The sequence below is a fragment of the Gigantopelta aegis genome, chromosome 4, assembly GCF_016097555.1.
Source record: "Gigantopelta aegis isolate Gae_Host chromosome 4, Gae_host_genome, whole genome shotgun sequence".
NCBI classification, from domain to species: domain Eukaryota; kingdom Metazoa; phylum Mollusca; class Gastropoda; order Neomphalida; family Peltospiridae; genus Gigantopelta; species Gigantopelta aegis.
The window spans coordinates 83,622,529-83,643,395 of NC_054702.1; the positions used below are offsets into that span (position 1 = coordinate 83,622,529).

Genomic DNA, 20,867 nt, shown 5'->3' on the forward strand with positions numbered 1-20,867 from the left:
CCCCCCCCCCATCCACTCCACCCGACAATACAATATGACGTGAATATCATCATGGTGCCTAGGGTAGTGTAAAATTTATGTTTAGTGTAGGTATGAGAACAAGTTTGTTTTGTTGAACGACATCACTAGAGTACATTTATTTATTAATATTCGGCTATTGGATATCAAACATTTGGTAAGTCTTAGAGAGGAAACCCGCTATATTTTTCCATGAGTAGCAAAGGATCTGTTGTATGCACCATCTCATAGACAGCATAGCACATACAACGGTCTTTGATGTAGGCCTACCAGTCGGTGTCGCGGTGCACTAGCTGGAACAAGAAATTGCTCACTGGGCCCACCGACGGGGATCGACCCCAGACCTATCGTGCATCATGCGAGCGCGTTTACCCGATCTAGCCCCCAATAAATGATAATTCCGAATCAAAAATATTATTGGTAGTAGGCCTAAATCTTCTTGTTATTCATAATACGATAACGTAGCGCTGACATCGAGTCGACACGGTCTTCTGTAACTGAGTTGTAGGCATGGGCATATGGGGACTCTTTGATTTAGGGGGGCTGGAGGGGTTGATTTGCCCGAAATTTTACCCAGATAAAAACTGCCCGAATTTTCCCCACTGTTTTCCCGAATTTGGGGGGGGGGGGGCAATTGCTCCCTGCCCCCCCCCCCCCCCCCCCCGGGTCGTACGCCCATGGTTGTAGGCGATCGAAAACGTCCGTAACTAAGGCCTATTCCCCGAATCCCTTAGAATTTTTGCTTCGCGTCCTCGATCTCAGTCAGCTCCACACCCACAATGTCTGCTTACTTCCGCCGAAACCCTCCCCATGAGGCTTGCACAAACGCAAGCCTGTGAATCATGACTGTGATTATCTTTTGAGTATCCTACCGTACAAAGATAATACACTCTGGCCCTTCTAAACTATTTCTGGTTCACGCCCTACTTCTTCGCTAATCAGGACACCACTTCATTATGTAGGTCACCTTTGCGCTCAATTACTATTAAAACGCTAAAAATTTCAAAAGTATGGAGGTATTTAGTAATACAATCGCTCATCGAGTGACGTCAACAAAAGAAACGTTGACTTTTCTGTAAATATTCATCCCTACACTAACTTTGAATCGACAGTTAACAGCCTTCGTAGCTCAGTCGGTAGAGCATCAGACTTTTAATCTGAGGGTCTAGGGTTCGAGTCCCTACGTCGGCTGGAATTTTTTTTTTCCCCCGATTAAATACACTAAATTAATATTTGCTGAAATTGTGTCTATTAGTTAATTAATATACACTATAAATAACATATTCTTAAATTTTCAACTTCATCAAGATTTATATTTTAGATCATATATGGTCTCTCTTTTTTTCTTTCTTGAGGTACATAATATGCACTATATCGTAGTGTTTCAAGTATCTGAACATATCAATGGAATGAATAGTCCAGGAACATTAGGGTGGGGTGGGTGGGTATTATTTTGACGAATAATAGAGGATACTAAATAAATTACCAGTCTTAATATTCACTTCAATGTCATAAAGGGTTGGTTTTTATCATTATTGTTATGGTTGTTCTTTATTTTTCTTAACGAGAGTTGTAACAACAACGCAACAGATACAGCCAAAGACATAATTAAAGCACAGAGACAAACAAGTATAAATATTAGTAATAAATAAATAAGAACAATAATAATAAATAAAAAATTAAATATAATATTAGCTGTATTTTACAATTTTGTACGTGCACACAAGGTGTACCTGTATTTTGCTGTGTACTGTATCTCAATTATTAATTAACGTGTTAAAAATTTATTTTTAAAAATACTTTTTTTTACTATATTTGCAAAGTATCCTATATAATTATGTCTGCTGCAAATCCAACTGGAGAGAAAACGTATATATTTTTAAAACATAATGATCTGTTTGTTATAACCTTATAGAGTAATGTCCATGTAGATAAGCGAAGGAGATGTCCTAGGAAAGATAGTTTATGAGTGTCTATTTTTGCCTCAACTGAAATAGTACCAATTAACTCTAAACACGTGTTTGTTCGTGTTCTTTTGGGTAAACCCTGAATACTTTTTATTGCAAATCTGAAGGCCCTTTCTAGTGCTAATAACTCGCTTTTAGTAACAGAGTTCCACAGTTCACACCCATAGAGAGCTTTTGATAAGCAAAGAGAATTAACTAATTTTACATCTGTAACTGGGTGTAGTCCGCATGGGTGACACCCTGATTGTAAAAGTACCATACTTGTAGACTTGATAGTCTTTAATTTGATTAAATATAGAGGATAATAAATGAACTACCAGTTATCATCAAGTTTATAACCTATGTAAAAAAAAATCACTTCACTGTCATAAGGTGGGGTTGTTGTTTTTTTGTCTCTATTGTTGTGGTTGTTCCTTTGTTTTACAGTCACCAATATTATCTTATTTGTACTTAGGAAAGGGGTCTGGTAATTTGGACAACCGTTCCCAGTATTTTGTAGACTGATAATTATAGCATAAATATGTATTTAGTCCAAATCTATATTTATTTAGTAATGAATTTTTGGCATTAAGAAATCAGTATACACATGTATACTACTTTCATTTATTTAATTTAGTAAATACTGATAAAATAAAATAAAATAAAATAAAATATGAATAGAACGACGTCGTTGCACTAAGTGACTACGAGCGGGATTTAGCTCAGTCGGTTGAGTTCTATCGTGCGGTGCTTGCGTCGCAGGATCGAACCACCTCGGTTGATCCATTCAACTGAATGTTTTTTCTTATTCCAACCAGTGCACCACAAATGGACAAATGCCGTGGTATGTACTTTCCTGTCTGTGGGAAAATGTATATATTATGATACGAAATTTCCCTTGCTGCATTAGGAAACATGTAGCAGGTTAATTTCTTCTGGTGACTACATGTCAGAATTATCAAATGTTTGACATCCAATAGCCGATGATTAATTAATCAATGTGCTCCAGTGGTGTCGTTAAACATAACAAATTTTATGTGATATGTAAAAGACATGCAAAACTAGTTAATCTTTGCGATCCTTACTCATACATTAAAAAAACACTTCATCATTCACAAAAGCAATATTTTACGCTTACTCTGCAATCTGTTAAAGGGACATTCCTGAGTTTGTTGCATTGTAAGATGTTTCCTACTAATAAAATATTTCTACGATTAAACTTACATATTAAATATATTTTCTTGTTTAGAACATCAGTGTCTGTATATTCAATGTGTTTCTGGTCGTCTTAATATTTGTAAGAAGCGCAAACTGGATTTTGTCTTCAAATAATTTCGTACGTACGAAAAAATAATATTTTAGGACATAAAATGAAATTTAACCTAGTACAAATATTAGAACGATCAGAAACACGTTTAATACACAGCCACTAATATTTTATGCAGACAAATATATTTGATATGTAATTACAATCGTTAAAAAGTCTCTCTTAGTCGATAACATCTTAAAACTTGCTGCAAACTCAGGAATGTCCCTTTAATTACTCTTGAACACTGATTACTACAACAAAATAAATAATCGCAACAGTTATTTATTTATTTATTTATTTATTTATTTATTCAGTGTTTTATGTATTCACTTCACTATTTTCGTATCGGCCTTCGTAGCTCAGTCGGTAGAGCATCAGACTTTTAATCTGAGGGTCTAGGGTTCGAGTCCCTACGTCGGCTGTAATGTTTTTGCTATCTTTTTGTTTTGAGAGTAGTAGGATTTATTTCTCTTGATTGAAACATATTTTATTGCTTTTTAAAGAACAAATGGATTAGGCACAGGTTACACAACTTACTAGGCCTTCTCCATGTTACAACAGTAATATATTTTTTTGCAATTTAAATATGAACAGAAATAAATATTATTGAAAAAGAAAAAGAAGAAAGAATAAAGAAAACAGAAAAAAGACGCAATGATGTTTTCTATGTGTTCTATAATTAGACATCAGGTTTGATAAAGGAAAACACAAAACACAAACAAGGCATCGCAATGATTACGTAATGGCTACAAAAATAATAATAGCAATAAAATAAATAAATAGTAATAATTTTAAAGATCCATACTTTATTTACTAATTCCTCTCTAGGGTGATAAAACGTGTATTTGCAATGGGGACATACTGCTATACTGTTCTGATACTGCAAAAAAATGATAAGCTAAATCAGTCCATCCACTGATTAACTGGATTCGTCAACTAGATTTCCCCAAATAAATTACCATTGTCCTACATTTTGTCCACAGACTGTATTCATTAACATAAATTGTGTCTACAAAGAGGAATATGTTTTCTCAGTCGGTAGAGCATCAGACTTTTAATCTGAGGGTCTAGGGTTCGAGTCCCTACGTCGGCTTCGTATCATTTTCTTTTTCATAAATTTATTTTGTTACAAATACAGTTAATACTTAATATTAGGCATACTATTAGGCTAACTTGTACAAGTGTTTAATTTTTGGTTTGTCCGGAATGGCAACTTATTTTAAAAACTTATTATAACAAACCATTATTATAACTAACTAATGCAAACTCTAAGAAGATGTAAGAATATTTAAAATTGCTTACAATAGTAAGAGTCGATCCTTAGTACAATTTCAATTCAATTCAATTCATTTATTAACTTTGAACATTTACAGTTCATCAGTTTTACATACAGACACATGTACATATACAAGAGATGGTATAATTGTATAATGGATTGTGTCGACATGAAAAGGACACGGAGAATATAAATGCTTATGTACAGAACTCTGTATTAATAGAGACTATTTAACTATTGATTTTCGTTTTTTAAACATTTTGAATAAATATTTCTCAAATTTACATAATTCTTTTACATTGTTAGTTGATAGTAATTTTGTCAATTTAAACATAGATGGATGGATTCTGTAATATTTCTTGATATATAAAACTCTATAGTCGCTAAAAAAAAAAGGACAACATAATATACATAAGTTACACAAGACACACAATCTTTTAGCTCTACTTATGCTATGATAGCGACCAACTTCAATAGCTAAGCATTTTTTTTATAAATTTGGGATAGCTTTCATCAGATAATTTTATAAAATAAGCTCTTTTACTAAATATTTATACAAATATGAACATTTGATAGACGTATCTAGGAGCCCACTAAGATCTTGGTCCATAATTCTCTGTTTTATTAATGTAAGATAAAAATTACCATTTAATGCTTCTTGATTGCACCATAGTTACTAAACACCTAATGAACACAGTATTAGCCTTATTTGTCTTGCTCAGTTGTTAACTATATCACATTTTTTATCTATGTTCCACATATGCAGAGTGAAATATACAATAAGTATTTTATCATACGGTACTTACGAATATATAAAAGAGGATATCTACCTAATTCAAAATGTAACATAATAGTAGTAGTAGTGGAACATAAAGGTCTTGCAATAAATGAAGGAAATAAAGTAGTGAGCTACTGAGATTTTGCTCCAACATATGGGGGGGGGGGGGGGGGGGGGGGTGTCTTTTGTGTGCATACATGCATATATTATTTAACCCTGATGTAACCAACTAGTTATTAGCTTTATTTAGTAAGACATTTTTTACTAACAGTCTTCGTAGCTCAGTCGGTAGAGCATCAGACTTTTAATCTGAGGGTCTAGGGTTCGAGTCCCTACGTCGGCTGGATAATTTTTTTTCAACTTGTAAATATAATAAATAACATATTCTTAAAATGGTAATCTTTATCAGGATTTATATTTTAAATAACATATTACGGTCTTTTCTCCTTTACCTGTTTTTTTTAATCAGCAAACATTTTTGTCTAATGAATACATTTAGGTTCAAATGTGCATTAAATCGCAATAAAGTTTCAATGCATATCAATATTGGCGTATTTATTAATAATGTTTCATTACGCATTATTTTACATAACACCTAGTAAAATTTCTGAAAATATTAATGAAATAAAATTATTACCCACTAGACAAGTCTAAAAAAAAATTGTTTCATTATGATACTAGAGCACATTGATTTATTAATCATCGGATATTGGATGTCAAACATTTGATTATTTTGACATAGTCTTAGAGGAATCCGCAAGGAATGTTTTATATATGCACTTTTCCACAGATTGGACAGCACATACCACGGCTTTTGGTATATCAGTCATGGTACACTGGCTGGAACGAGAAATAGCTTAATGGTCCCACCGACAGTCAGTCAGTAATGCAACAAGCCAGCTAACCAGTCAGTCGGTCGGTCAGTCAGTCAGCCAGCCAGCAAATTAGTCGGTCGGTCGGTCGGTCAGTCAGTCAGTCAGTCAGTCAGTCAGTCAGTCAGTCAGTCAGTCAGTCAGTCAGTCAGTCAGCCAGTCAGCCAGCCAGCCAGCCAGCCAGCCAGCCAGCCAGCCAGCCAGCCAGCCAGCCAGCCAGCCAGCCAGCCAGCCAGCCAGCAACAACCAACCAACCAACCAACCAACTAGTCAGTTAGTCAGTCAGTCAATCAGTGAATCAGTCAACGTATTAGCCAATCAGCCAGTCAACCGACCAACCAACCAGTCAGTCAGTCAACCAGCCATTCAGTCACTCAGACGGTCAGCCAGCCAATCAATCTGTCGGTATGACAGTCAGTCAGTCAGTCAGTCAGCCAACCAGTCAGTCAGTCAGTCAGTCAGCCAGTCAGTCAGTCAGTCAGCCAGCCATTCAGTCAGTCAGCTAACCAGTCAATCAGCCAGTGGGTCAGACATTAGTCAGCCACCAACCCAGATTGTGGACAAGTCATCTATAATTAGACTTTTTTGTTATATTTCTGGGTAGATGAAAGCCAGATATACGGATGCCCAGTGGTAAAGCGCGCGGTCGGTCTAGGCTTGACATCCGTCGGTGGGCTCATTGGGCTATTTCTCGTTTCAGTCAGTTCTCCACAACTGGTGTAACAAAGGTCGTGATATGTACTCTCTCGTCTGTGGGATGCTGCATATTAAAAAATCCCTTGTTGTTAATTGGAAAGAGTAGCTCATTTCGAAGCGGCTACACATTTCTTCTCTCATTATCTGTGTCGTTCTTAAACAAATGTCCGACGCCATATAACCCTAATTAAAATGTTTTGAGCAAGTCATTAAATAAAACATTCCTTTCTTTTATCACATTAACCACTAACAAATAACAACTAATCCTCTGCCCTGGGCAGACAGTTCAGCTATCTGATAATAATGTGTGTGCCTAGGACAGCGTGTTTTCACCTTAAATTAATATAAGCATGTACATAAGTATAAATGAAAACAAAAAACTATATCTGGGTACATGTATAGTGAAACTTCTCTAAACCGGACGCCCTCTTTACCAAGTAAAACGTCCGGTTATAAGAGGTATCCGGTTTAGAGAGGTTCTTTTCTACACATATATTTAAAAAGGGACCATGAAAAACGTCCGGTTTTGAGGGGATTTCGTTTTTGAGAGGTTTTAGGTAAACCAACGTAAAGGTAAATAAACCATTGGCAATAATATCCCATTACTGGCATGCTATTACTGAACTGGTTGACAAAATTATATAAACGCAAACATGGCACAAATGTGAAACAATCAATGACGTGTGAGTGCATCTTTCTGTTTCTCTGACTTTAAAAAAACTATGCCGACACAGTTGTTTTGTTTGTGTCGTTTCAATCCAATCGATGACGACTTTCATCGCACAGTTAACGATCAGTTGATTGCAGAGATGATGTCGCTTCTTAGGCTGCCATGTTGTAACTGAAGCTGTTGCCCATTATCAAAGTATTGGTCTCACGTTATTTATGGATTATATAGACTTTTTCAAAACCCGTTACACGTCATGGGTAATCTATAGACTTCATTTAAGGATGTCGTCCCTAGGGCAAGGAACAAACACATGGAAATAAAATACACTTAAACAAAGGCGGTTGCAGGGTTTTTCTAGGGAGGGTGTTCTATCTACATATTATGTATATGGTATTGTTCAAGAGAAATATCAAGCTGACCAAGATACTGTGTGTTCTCCACTAAACCAATAAAGTTAAACTAGTTTGTTGTATATAAGGATACCACTAGAGTACAATGATTTATTAATCATCGGCTATTGAATAAATAAAGTTTGTTTTGTTTAACGAGACTACTAGAGCACATTGATTTATTAATCATCGGCTAATGGATGTCAAACATTTGGTAATTCTAAAAGTCTTAGATAGGAAACCCACTACATTGTTCCATTAGTAGCAAGGGATCATTTATATGCACCATCCCACAGACAGGATAACACATACCATGGCAATTGATATACCAGTTGTGGTGCACTGGCTGTAACGATAAATAGCCCAATAGGCCCACCGACGGGGATCGATCAATGCATCGTAGACATCTGCTAAACACTGGATGTCTTGGATCATATTACTACGGTAAGTATTAACATTGCCATTGACCACAAAAGTATTAATTTGTTGAAATCTTTACCAAATTTTATTTTAATTTATAATCTAGTAAACTACATAAAACTATTTACACTGTCTATTTTTGAAGAACGAAATTAAAAGTAAAGCCCACGTAGGGACTCGAACCCTAGACCCTCAGATTAAAAGTCTGATGCTCTACCGACTGAGCTACGCAGGCCTTGTGCAACAAAGCGGAACTTTAAATTGATGGAACTAACCAAAGAAGAAAGAAAGAAAATGGTTTATTTTATCTTCGGTTAAAGAATAGCCCATGGAGTGGCGTCAGACATATGGTTAAGGACCACACAAATAATGAAAGAGGAAACCCGCTGCCGCCACTCCATGGGCTATTCTTTTCGAGTAGCAACAATGACTTTTTGTCATATGTATCATCCCACAGACTGGATAGTACATATCATGATCTTTGTTATACTAGTTGTGGAGCAGTGGCTGGAACGACATCGACAACGTGCATCAGGCGAGTGCTTTACCACTGGGTTACGTCCAGCCCTGGAGTGACCATCTACATGTATATGCATAATTCGCACCAGTTGACCAAATGTAATCATTGGTTTATTCCGTTTACTAAAGTTGGTGGACCTAACATTTGTAACGATCGGAGATAGACGCATGCGCTAGATGAGCCAGACCTGTATGAAAACCAAGCTTTGTTTTGGGTCGAAGTTAGCTCGAGTCACCTCCAGTATTAACAATGGGTAGGGCTGGAGGTGACTTGAGCTAGGTCGAAGTGTGTGTATCTGTGTGTGTGTGTGCGTGTCTGTGCGTGCGTGCGTGCGTGAGTGTATGTGTGTGTATGTATGTGTATGTGTGTGTGTGTGTGTGTGTCTGTGTGTGTGTATGTATGTGTCTCTCTCTCTCTCTCTCTCTCTCTCTCTCTCTCTCTCTCTCTCTCTCTCTCTCTCTCTCTCTCTCTCTCATCTTCTTAAGTTAATCCTGATATGCTCATATAGGCGGAAAGATATCTAGTACTAGTATTGGTTTGTGTGGCGAGTTTCCCAAACATTTATAAAGATTCATACTGAATTTCGATACTATCTGTGTTGTGTAGGATTTGTTTGTTAAAGACCCTAAATGAATAGTATGTCTTCATGCATGACTGAGTGCTAAATATAAATGTATTTGATGGGTGGTAGCAAAATATTTGAGTTTAGACTGTTGACGGTGAGTATGTACATAATTGCTTCTAACATGTTAACAGAATTACCCCATGTGATCAATAGCTACTATAAAATTCAGAAGAAAAATCGACAAACTCCGATGACCCTCCACATGTAGTTTTCAAGATGGTCATTAAGACAAGTAAAAGGGAATAACAGTGCGAAGTTCTGTTTTGACACAAAACAAGATGAAAACATTTAGGCCTAGCCCACTAAGAGACGCCATCAACCCTACGAACCATTGTCGTGAACCCCGCGTTCCTGGTCGACGCTAAAAACCGGACCCGCTGAATTAACGTGACGGCGCTAAACTCCAAACAACACGGAAATGTTTGCAAAGAGAATGCTCCGGTCGTGACGTGAATCTGGTGATGGACACTTGCAGGAAATGTCACCTACGCCACGAACAAGCTCATTTACACGTCACGCGAGGCGCAGGAGAAGTTGGGTAGAGTATTCTTTTAGCTGTCCCATTTTTAAGCAATCTAATTAAAATTAGCTCCACAATTACATGTGGATCTAACACCAGCCAGTTGGAGCTCATGTCCACCAATCAAAACCTTACTTGCAGAATCCTGCCAGTGATTTAAAACTAACAACACTGCGTAGTCCCCAATGTCCAGGTAACATTTCGTCTGTAAATAATAATTTAAATATTGACCAATCACACTTCGCCTTTGATAACGTTATTTGGGAGCATACAAATTCTAAAAATATCGGGCGAGTCTATTTTAGTGGCCGCAGTACAGCGTACCATACCAATACGTACGGGGTGGGTTATCAGTCTTCAATTTTACATTAAAAATTATTTATTTATTTATTTAAAAAAAAAAAAAAATCAGTCTTCAGTTTTACATTACAAATTATTTATTTTATAAAATAAAACATGTTTTAAGGCATTCGTAATTCACACGAAACATGTCGTATACCCTCAGGATAATTCGGAATGTTTTCAAATTATTTTTAAATCACTGGCAGGATTCTGCAAGTAAGGTTTTGATTGGTGGACATGAGCTCCAACTGGCTGGTGTTAGATCCACATGTAATTGTGGAGCTAATTTTAATTAGATTGATTTTTAAGGTTTATCGTTTTCAAGCCAGAACTTGGAAGCAGAGTAGGAAATGAGATGGGGCGTTGAGAAGCTAAGATAGCCACCCCAGCCATTGGCCAATGCATTTATTCAGAGCAAAGCTTAATCTTTTTACAACAAAGAAAAAATTATTCCTTGTGTTGGGTTAAATGCTAGCTACTGCATAAAAGGTGATTGGTTTCATTAATGCAAGACGTCGGGTTTTATATTTGTCTTTCACCCGATAATACGTGTAAAAGACAGTGCTGGTGCCTTCCCCAATGCGGGTGCCCCCAATATAAAATCCTGGACATGCCAATGCTCTAATGGCAGCGACAAGCGAACTCTGTACTGTAGTATGTGTATCGTTTACCAACGTCAACAGTATTTTCGTCTGTAGTATGGACCCATACCTTTATACGGCTAGAAGGGTTAACTACGTATTAATTTTCATCTTTAGCGCGTAATGCTTAACTAAATTGGCTATAACCCCAGCAGAGTTAGCAATCTTCTTAACTCGGCGTCCAGAGCCAAGGACACGCGAACGAGATTAATATTACCACAATATTATACACACACTATGATGCTTAAAGCTACTACATCTCTTCTTTAATTCATTAATTCATTCATTCATACTTGTTTTCGTGGTTATATCCAATTAAGGTTCAAGCACGATGTCCTGGTCACCTCAGCTACTTCAGTTGTTATTTGTTAGTGGTCGCTGAGAGAGAAGTCGGTGTAGTGGCCTTACACTTACCTACTGAGTCGTTAAGTCGCACTGTGTGAGAACTGATACCGGGAGACGAACCCAGTACCTACCAGTCTTATTTCTGATAGCTTAATCACTGCACCACCGAGGCCAGTTTTTAAAAATACTGAAACATATACAATATTTATTTCTTCAGTTGCAAAGGCCATTTGGGTTTAAACCTAAAGTTAACATTGATGTTTAGTCGAAAATGAAGTTTTCTACAAAGTGGGATGCTTATACAGATCTAAATCATGGCTACAGACTTATCAAAAAAGGTTCTATAATCGACAAACGCCAAAGGTTTCCGATAGTTTCTGTGCTTTTGGGTCAACTTCCTGCTAATATTTATCTCGGTTCATTCCCTCAATCAAAAATAATACAAATGCATTTAACTAGATAAAGTACAAACCCAAAGGAAAAATATATTGTACATGTATTTCTTTTAAAACTGGTCGATTGGTGCTGCCAGAATTACCTCTTTTAATGACATTAATACACCGACAAGCTAAAATAAAGACAAGACTTGTATAAAGCTCTGATGATTCTATTCAATGCCAATTTTCAGCTACAAAGAAAAAGACCAAGCTCCAATTAGGCTTATTGAGAATATAATAGCAATACACAATACACAATACAAGACAGACCCGGCTTTGTTGACGTATTTTGCCCATTATGATCAAGATAATTACAATTTTAATAATATTCAATATTTTATTTGTACACATACTCCCTAATCATGTATACAGTTAGAAATAATTTATTATAATTTTATTGACAGATATATTCATAATACATATTCTTATGTGTACCGTCATAACTAATAATAGTATTTTTAGCTAATAATATTATTAGGCACACGTGTTGGCCGCGTTACGTTTCCAGACCAAGTTGTGTCGTTAAACAAAACAAACTAACTTGAACTTTGCTAACCAGAGTTTCAAGGTTGTTACATCAAAGTCGTGACATGTGTTGTCCTGCATTTGAGAAAGTACATAAAATTATTCCTGGCTGCTATTCGGTAATCCTGAATAGGTTAATAAGATGGCAACGGATTTCCTTTCACTCTGTAATTAAAGTCGCAGACAATAGTTTGAACCTTGTAACACATCTGACTAAAGATGCAATTTAAAGTGAAACAAGAGTCCGTGACGTTGAACCGTGGAAATTCCATCCAAAAAATTTACTAAAGATTGTCTCCAGAAACATTACTTCTCAAATGCATGCGCAGTTTTAGAATTATGGGTTGGGGGGGGGGGGGGGGGGGGGGGGGTGTTGTTACATTTTGTGGCATTACAAACATTACGATGACCATAACCAATTCGGATGTACGGATTCTAAACAATAAAATGTAAGTAATGTCCGATTTCAATTATTAAAAACGGTTTCGATAGTGAAAAATAATGTTTAAAAACTAGGGTCTGTCGCTTTAAGTGTCGATATCACCACGTTTGATATAACATAATCATAGTTTACAACTTGCTGAGGTGAAGTTAATGTAATCGTTTCGTTTTGCTTCCTTTTCGTAACATTACGATTATTTACTCGTGTGACACACAGCACTGAGTCATGGAACTGTTATGTTGTTTACTTTGTTTGATGTAAAATGTCAAGGTAAACCACGTCTTTTAAAGTGACCGTTTGAGGTCAAAAAGGTTGTGCATCCAGCTGCGTTTTTAGAATTGAGTTACACGGCACATAACAGGTGCGGATATAAACAGGGCCTACCACCATAGTCCATGCAGTCCATCGGTCATGTTTTATTTTGTATCAATATTCCGTCACTAGCCTACAAATCCCTTGTCCCGCTCTCCTTGGCCAAAATCCCGTCCACTGGAAAAGGTTATACTACCAAACTACCAATGATAATGACTTTTTAAAATTATTATTATTTATTAATCGATTGCAAAGTTTAATATTAATACAAAACATATTATTATAGCTTTGTGACAATATGATATTGTATAAAAGAAGGGCTCAAAAAGTTGGCAAGCATTACTAGTTAACCCTTTTGTTTTGAAAACAATAGCATTGTTATTAATAAGAACACAAAGTGTTTGTTGACAGGGCTGGAACCCAGTGCTCCGATTCACATGACATTTGACATTTCGTGACGTGACAGCCACTGACCCTACTTATTAGGCAGCGTAAAATAGTTCCGGCTATTGCAGCCATTTAAACCGTTAATTAAACATTGCTTACAAACGGTTGCATGGCTTATCAGTTTTGACAAAGCAATGTACTTCTTTATCATCATGGAGTAGATAAAAATTAATTTTGTACAAAACAAAAAAATACACTTTCTTGAGAATTCGGTCAGTGATATTCACCTTACGACAACAATGAATAGCAAATTAATCGTAGTAATAAGATTAGTACTTTTAAACACTGACTCAATAACAAAAACACAAACTATATTTGTATTACCTATTGTACCTGTATTATTTACATCCAAATACTCTTACAATAAAAAAGATAAAACTGAGCACGTTACATTACGCGCAAAACGGACGCTTAAAAAACATGTCTACATGTGGTTGTCGATAGTAGTGATTTTACATGAACGCGTTCTTATGCGTCCGTGGTTGTCGATAGTAGTGATTTTACATGAACGCGTTCTTATGCGTCCGTGGTTGTCGATAGTAGTGATTTTGCATGAACGCGTTCTTATGCGTCCGTGGTTGTCGATAGTAGTGATTTTACATGAACGTGTTCTTATGCGTCCGTTGTTTTCTACAGTAGTGATTTTACATGAACGCGTTCTTATGCGTCCGTGGTTGTCGATAGTAGTGATTTTACATGAACGCGTTCTTATGCGTCCGTTGTTTTCTACAGTAGTGATTTTACATGAACGCGTTCTTATGCGTCCGTGATTGTCGATAGTAGTGATTTTACATGAACGCGTTCTTATGCGTCCGTTGTTGTCGACAGTAGTGATTTTATATGAACGCGTTCTTATGCGTCCGTTGTTGTCGACAGTAGTGATTTTACATGAACGCGTTCTTATGCGTCCGTTTTCTGCGTGCCGCGCCCACGCCATGTCAAAAACTGCGCACATGAAAAAACCAGGTCTGTAGGAACGACATCTGAAATGGGGGAGGGGGGAGGGGGTACAATCACTAATGGAGGGGGCACGGTCTCTAGTGGAGGCACATACCAGATATTTAATATTTATTTATTTAGAGTAGGACAAATAAAACATATATTTTCGTTCACAACGGGGGGGCGGGGGGGGGGGGGGTCGGCACGGGGAACACCCAGCCCACCCACCCGGTTCAACGGGCGTGAAAGCGGTCCTGATTGGTATAATAATAAGGTGGCCCTTTTCGACCAGTGGCTGTTGATTAATCTTGTCAATGCGACCGTCCTACATGTCTTCTCATTGACAGCATGATAAGATGTTTTCGACTAATAAACTCATTTTTAAGACTAAAATTATGTATTAGATACATTACCTTGTTAACGATATGAGTATCTAGCTATATATTCAGTGTTTGTTTGCGCGGTCGGTCTAGGATCGATCACCGTCGGTGGGCCCATTGGGCTATTACTCGTTCCGTCCAGTACACCTCGACTGGTATATCAAAGGCCGTGGTATGTGCTATCCTGTCTGTGGGATGGTGCATATAAAAGATCCCTTGCTGCTAATCGAAAAGAGCAGCCCATGAAGTGGCGACAGCGGGTTTCCTCTCCCAATATCTGTGCGGTCCTTAACCATCATTATATCCTACGCCATATAACCGTACATAAAATGTGTCGAGTGCATCGTTAAACAAAACATTTCCTTTCTTCAAACTACTTACTACAAACATAAAAACAATGCTTTTTTTTTTTTTTTAAACTGTATTTTAATTTATAATTTAAATCGTAAAGAAGGTTATTTTAGTCGGAAGAGTCTTAATAATTCTTAGAGATACTGAATTTTATTATAAATTTTTATATTACCTATATGTGACATTTTTTTTTTTTTTTTTTTTTAATGCGCAGCTCTTTGAAGAGTATTTGAATGTAGCATCAATACACTATTTGCCGATGTATGTTTTTTTTTTTTTTTAGAAAGGGGTCGGTACTGGAATTCAAACGAACTGTCTCTTCAGTAATAGAGATATATATCCGTTTGAGCAGATTTGAGTTTGGCCAGAAACATCCCTGCAGATTTACGTGAATCACCGTTGTTTTGTTCTTGGTGACATCAATATTTATGTTTTGCTACCAGAACCACTGTGAAAACATCCAGCACAGCTTGCCATCAATAAGTTTGCTGGACGTCGCGGCCGTGAACAGATTAATAACTTCCAAATGCTACTTCAGTATGATCCGCTTTTGACGAGTGGGACTGTCATCTATAATTAGTTTCATCAATAAACCCGTTGATCTTTTCCATCGTCAACACGCGGTTTGTAAGCGCTATAATTTTATTTATGTTGTCGACCATATCACGTAGTTTTTTTCTTCTGTCAAACATATTCACAATAGAATACAATATACCGTCAACACTGTTTCTTCTCGGATATTACTATATTTTATTTATGTTAGCGAACATACCAGGTAGCGATTTCCTCTCAAGTATATTCACAATAAAAATGCAATGCTATTTTCTGTCAACACGGATTGTTTATGTTAATAAGGATACTTATCAGGTGTTTATTTTAGTCATAACCACAGTGAAAATGCAATACAAATTCCCTATTAACACATGAGATTAAATATATATATATATGTATATATATATATATGTATATATATATATTTGTATATACATATACATATACATATACATATACAGATACATAGATAGATAGATAGATAGATAGATATACGCAGTAGCTTGCATCAACATTGCATATATCATCCAGGTTATCTTCATTTCAACTTATTTTCGTGCTTGTATCCAATCAAGGTTCAAGCACGCTGTCCTGGACACACGCCTCATCTATCTGGGCTGTCTGTCCAGGACAGTGGGTTAGTTGTTAGTGAGAGAAAAGAGGGTGTAGTGGTCTTACACCTACATATTGAGTCGTTAAAACTCGCTCTGGGTGGTAGCCGGTATCGGGCTGCGAACCCTGTACCTACCAGCCTTATGTCCGATGGCTTAACCACGACACCACCGAGGCTGGTTCCAGGTTACAAAAGCGATTACTACTATTACTTCTACACGCGTACCCTCCCCTCCCCAACATATACATACACCACACAACAACAAAAAATTCAGATGATAAATTATATATTTGACGGCGAACAATAAACCACACGTAAAGGTCTAAGACATCATTGGCTGTATTGTGACAACCAGACAGTTGTGTTGTGAAAATCAATGCGTCAATCTACAGATCCATTGGACTTTGGCAGGTCTTTGGCGGCGACAGAGCCAAGATGACACGAATCAAGACAAATGTCCGTTTAAGTGTGAACACCACGTTTATCCGTTCACCTACGGACGGACTTTCGCCACTTTATACCATACTCTGCTGACCATCAAAGATAATTTGGATTCGCACACGATTGTCAAGTACGCTCAAATGCTATCGATTTGCACAGAGCGCTTTTTATAAGAACTAAAGGAATATCCATCACTTGTGTTTCCTTTTATGTGACAATGAAAAGAGCGCGAAAACAAAGGGATATGATATTGCAGTAATCTTGATTGAGCGGGACCAATTATAGAAGGCGGTCAATCTGCCCTATTCTAGCGCAGAACGCGCTCAATAATAATAATAATAATAATAATAATATTGGTCCGTGATTCAATATTCATGAATTTGACGTTTTCTTCATTTACAGTCATTAAGCGTTTTATTTTCTGAAATGGGCATATTTATAACATATTTAATTTTAACATTTGTGTCCATTTAAAAAAACACCAAAAAACCCCCCAAAACCCCAACTTTTCTTAGAGGGATTCACAATGCAGTTTAAAATTAGCAATAGGTTCCAACAATACGTTTATATATCTCATTAAATAATACTACAATTAATAGTTCCTGAGTTTGTTAAACACGAATATTGAAAGGGGGTGGTGGGGGGGGGGGGGGGGGGGTTTGGGAAGTAGCTCAGTGGTAAAGCGCTCGCTTGATGCGCGGTCGGTTTAGGATTATTTCTTGTTCCAACCAGTGCGCCACAACTGGTGTAACAAAGGCCGTGGTATGATGTACTATTCTGTCTGTGGGATGGTGCATATAAAAGATCCCTTGCTGCTAATCGAGTAGCCCATGAAGTGGCGACAGCGTGTTTCCTCTCTTTATATCTATGTGGTGCTTAACCATATGTCTGACGCCAAATAACCGTAAATAAAATGTGTTGAGTGCGTCGTTAAATAAAACATTTCCTTCCAATATTGAACGTGTTTTGCCCATCCAAACATCAGCAACAATGACTCAATGAGACATTAGAAGCCACTTTGCTGAATGTGTTTGCCACAGTCGAAGTGTCCTATTAACATGATCAAAATAGAAAATACTTTAAAAAAAAGAAAAAAGTAATTGTTCCAATATTGAAACGCCGTGTTTGCACACCGAGAGGGCTGTCACATATACATGCATACCTTATACTGAGCAAACAGTTTATACTTTCCACAAGTTTAGCGTGTGTGTCATTCTTTCGTATCCGACTGTTCGTACGTGTTCAACAGAGGCGAATAAAACGTTATCAAAGTTGTATAGGGTAAATTTGTACGCACTTTGTATTTTGATTTTCTTTTCGTGAAACAGAACGCAGTATTGTTGACAGTAGTTACCATAGTGGGACATTTTGAAAGACACTTACCTCCGAAATCCTAACCCCACCCCCACCCCACCCCCATGATGATCCGCATTTTATTTTATTTCATTTATAATTATTTTCGTGTTTCTATCCAATTAAGGTTCAAGAACGCTGTCCTGGGCACACACGTCAGCTATCTGGACTAGTTCTTAATCGTTAGTGACTTCGCATTATAAAACACCTTTCTTTTCTGGTTTGGTTTTGATTTTGACAGTGATTCATTGGAGAAAACATCTTGTGCAGAAATACCATTTTGCATGCAATAACTGTTTTGTCGTTCATATCACTTCTACTCGGTGATTGGTATATTACAGTTCCGCCCGAGACCCTATAAAAAGACCGGTTATAACGCACTGGAAAGCAGACTATAATGGGTTTCACGTGCAATGTTCTACTTGATAAATGTTGGTTTAAAATGTACAAACCAAGCAAAACAATATAGCTAAATGTATAAACCTAAAAATAGAAGTAGTATTATAATGATTACACATATTTGAAAACAATCTGCTATAATCTAGCTTGTGCCACTGTCGTCATGTTGTATTGTGGGCGTAAGACTAGTTTAGCTTGTTCTGTTTTACAGCATTCATCAATCAGCCTTTAGATTGTACAGACAGTGTTAATCTAGACTGGAGTGACATGGACGTGTCAGTACTTTGCGTTACGGTGCCACGTGGTGCGTCATTTGTTGGTGCATTATCATTGCATGTTCTCACATGATGGTGTTATAATAGAGAGATATTGTTTTCACGAGAAACTCATTCGTTCTACACGAATGATGTTATGAAATTTGTTACTCGATAACTAATCATTCTACAGACAAAAACTAAATCGATTATGAAACCATTCATATGCTGTATATTAAAAAAGGTCATCATGTTACCATAAGAAATGCTATATATATCAACAAAACATTATAATTCCATAGGCGCCGGAAGTGATCGGTGGTAGTAGGGACACTACTGCCCCCCCCCCCCCCCCCAATTCTGAAGATAATACACACACACACACACCCATTCCGCTGAAAAGCGAATTAACGTATTACTTGTCACTCCAGTTGCTAGTATATTTTATATAAAAATAAGGCTATGGAAATCTGGAGGTCTATAATATACTGGCTTCGATGACAATACGTCTTTCCTATTTTATAGGAACACTGCTACTCTAAAGACTTGTTAGAAGTTGTTCAATCAGGGTTATGATGTCCAGGGTCTCCTGAAGGCATTCAAAAAGCCTTATAGTAGACATTTGAAGGCTATATCTACTGAATACGACGAATCACTGACCAATGCTATTCCATAGTTTGAACTTGTGCATGCTTGTTCATCTCTTCGGTGAAACACTTTTACATTTATTTATTTATTTATTTATCATTTTACATGAAGTGACAGACTAGACAGCTGTGGTGGAAGTACTCGTGACGGGTGTCACCGGTGGGACAGGATATGCCCACCTTTCGCAAACACGTGATGTCATCACTATATCAGTTATTCACCAATGCATATCATCACAGCTGTACTTATTCTAATGAGATCTGACCGGTGCTAGTTTTGATTTAGTAAACTACTATGGGAGTGGCAGTCCTCTTTGTCAAGAGGTGTGAAATGTCCTGTAAAGGATCTCCACGGGAGTGGCTATCCTCCTATAGTCTAGGCACTAGATATTCATTAAATAAACCCCTATTTTGCAAAATGCCCATTCGACTTCATTGTGCAGACATGGTCCTGGGCCACGTTCCACGAAGCGATCGTAATACTAAGATCACCTTAAGTACATACGGTAGTTATGCAGTTACGGTGATCTTAGCGCTAAGATCGCTTCGTGGAACGGGGCCCTGATCATGTATTACGGTTTTATCGTTCATATTTGACAATCTTTTGCGTGTTTCAACATTTTATTCTTTATGCATTTTTAAAAGAACATTATTTGTTCTTTATCGTTATCTTTTGTTTAGACTTCAGTCACAGACTTCTCCATATATTTACTCGTCCACTCATTCGTGTTTGAACAGAAAGCTATCACTCAGAAAGTAAGCAACACAAGTTTGTGTTACTTGGTCACTTACTTTTAATAAACTAGAACTTACATTATTTAGTATGTTTACTGTGTTTGTGGTATAATTAAATGTACTAGTTACGATGCCAGCAGTTTCGGCTGTATAATAAGGTAAAATAACTGAAATAGTAGAAACTATTCTAACAAAATCGTTGCGCAAACAAGAATGTCGGCCGTGGTTTCGGGTCGACCGGTCAGCAAACATGTTAATCCGCAAACTGTGATGAGATTTCGAGGCACTGAGTCACCGCTGATCACCCGATCTACACGGTACAGAAATCACATCATCACTGGTGTCTGTTGCCCTTGATGACCCGCGTTAGCTTTCAAAACTAAATGCAAGCGCAGGTAAATAGATCTGTCGTTAAACAACGCTTTACATAGGCATGCGATCTAATACCCATTGGAAAATAATGCTGGATACATGGGATATGTCTTTTTAAAGTTGAAAACTCTATACCATACCGTTTTCTTCTTCTTTTTTTTCTTCTCCCCCCCCCCCCCCCCAGTATTTCAGATTAAAAAATGAACCAATTCCCTCCTGTTCATATCCGAACTACACTCTTTGTAAAAAACGAGTAAATGAACTGAAATAAAAGTGCATGTTGCTAATGTATACTCTTAAA

The 20,867-nt window shown here is 37.2% G+C and overlaps 4 non-coding genes across 4 annotated transcripts; 3 read left to right on the forward strand and 1 right to left on the reverse strand.

Annotated features, from left to right (window-relative positions):
- The first annotated feature begins 1,136 nt into the window (after nt 1–1,136).
- Nucleotides 1,137–1,209, forward strand: Trnak-uuu. The gene has a single exon. It is a non-coding gene; the product is annotated as a tRNA-Lys (tRNA).
- A 2,412-nt stretch (nt 1,210–3,621) lies between these two features.
- Nucleotides 3,622–3,694, forward strand: Trnak-uuu. Its single transcript has one exon. It is a non-coding gene; the product is annotated as a tRNA-Lys (tRNA).
- Nucleotides 3,695–5,597: 1,903 nt separating this feature from the next.
- Nucleotides 5,598–5,670, forward strand: Trnak-uuu. Its single transcript has one exon. It is a non-coding gene; the product is annotated as a tRNA-Lys (tRNA).
- Nucleotides 5,671–8,536: 2,866 nt separating this feature from the next.
- On the reverse strand, nt 8,537–8,609 carry Trnak-uuu. The gene has a single exon. It is a non-coding gene; the product is annotated as a tRNA-Lys (tRNA).
- Nucleotides 8,610–20,867: the final 12,258 nt, after the last annotated feature.